Genomic DNA, 1,688 nt, shown 5'->3' with positions numbered 1-1,688 from the left:
CTTTGTTCTTATCTTTATTCATTAGTATATTCCCATCAATAGGGAAACCATGGGAAATCGAGCACAGTGAACAAAGACTCATGCCCACGCTGAGCCCAAAATAGTTCCAAGTAGATTTACCTGCACAAAGGAGGGAAAGTTGTAATCAGCACCCAGAGTAGGTAACAAAGCACATTTAAGACTGTTAATGTCAAATAAAAATGAAGACCTCTCTGAAGACCCCTGATGCTCTCCCCCTAGAAACTCTCTCTGCATTAATTTGACCTTCGAATGACATAGAAGCAGTTAAATGACTCTTGCATGAAAGAGTCCAGGGAAGTTGTCAGTGGCCTAAATGGCCTTGGAGTAACCCATCTCTCTCTTTATTCATTTAAAGACAGATATTTTATGTCCATATAAATACAGATAGTTTTAAAGCTATTTTTAGAACTCTAACACATATTTTGGTTTTTGAACCATGAAAACATTAACTATTTTAAAAAGTAAGCTTTCAAAAAAAAATAGTAAGCTTTCTAAAAAGAAGAAGAAAGGAAAAATATTAAACTTTAAGAAGAAGAAAGAGAAGAAAGAGGAAGGAGAAGAGAAGGAAGAAGAAAAAGGAGGAGGAGGAAGAGGTGGAGAACGTAAAGAGGAAAAGAAGAAAGATCTTAATAGGCATTTTATATTCTTTATGGTAAGGGGCAGGTATTTTGAGCTCAGATTATTCTATGAGCACTAAACCACAGGGTTTAATTTATGTATCTTTTTATAACTCATGTACTTATTTAGCACTTACTGAACATCAGGGACAGTCTAGGATATTATTCTATGTAATATTTTCCTCATGGAGGAGAACCAAGATGGCGGCATAGGTTAACGCCGGAGTTTGCTGCTTTGAACAACTACTTCAAAAGTGAAACTAAAACACGGAACGGACATCACCCAGAACCACAGGAACGCTGGCTGAGTGGAAGTCCTACAACTAGGAGGAAAGAGAAACGCATACGGACACTCAGAGGAGGCGCAGGGCTGAAGTCAAATTCTGAGGTGCGGAGTGCGTGGAGCCGGCTGGCGGCGGAGGGCGCGGTTGTTGTTTTCAATCGGGAGGGAGTCGCAGACTCTGAGCTCCAGATCCGGGCGAGTCTTTAGGGACCCAGACTCAAACGGGAGAAGCGGGACTGTCTGGCTTCGGTCAGAGCGAGTGCAGCTTTCTCTCCCAGCTTTGCAGCGGGTGCTGGGACTCAGAGAGGCAGAGCCCCTGGGGACAGGACTGAGAGCCGCCATAACTGCTCTCTCTGGCCCACCCTGTTGATCCTGTGCGACCCACCCTGCCCACGCCCTGCACAGAGGCATTTGCCGGATAGCCTCAGGCAAAGGCTAGATTAGCACCTCCCTAGAGGACAGAAGTTCTCTCACTGCTGACACAGCTGATTCTCATAGCCACTTGGCCTGGAGGTCAAACCCTCCCTGGAATTAGCTACAACAATCAAGATTTATCTATAAGACTGCGAACAAAGACCACTAGGGGGTGCACCAAGGAAGCATAACAAAATGCGGAGACAAAGAAACAGGACAAAATTGTCAATGGAAGAAATAGAGTTCAGAACCACACTTTTAAGGTCTCTCAAGAACTGTTTAGAAGCTGCCGATAAACTTAATGAGATCTACACGAAAACTAATAAGACCCTTGATCTTATATTGGGGAACCA

The sequence above is a fragment of the Myotis daubentonii genome, chromosome 7 (genome assembly GCF_963259705.1).
Source record: "Myotis daubentonii chromosome 7, mMyoDau2.1, whole genome shotgun sequence".
NCBI classification, from domain to species: domain Eukaryota; kingdom Metazoa; phylum Chordata; class Mammalia; order Chiroptera; family Vespertilionidae; genus Myotis; species Myotis daubentonii.
This window is presented reverse-complemented; position numbering follows the sequence as displayed.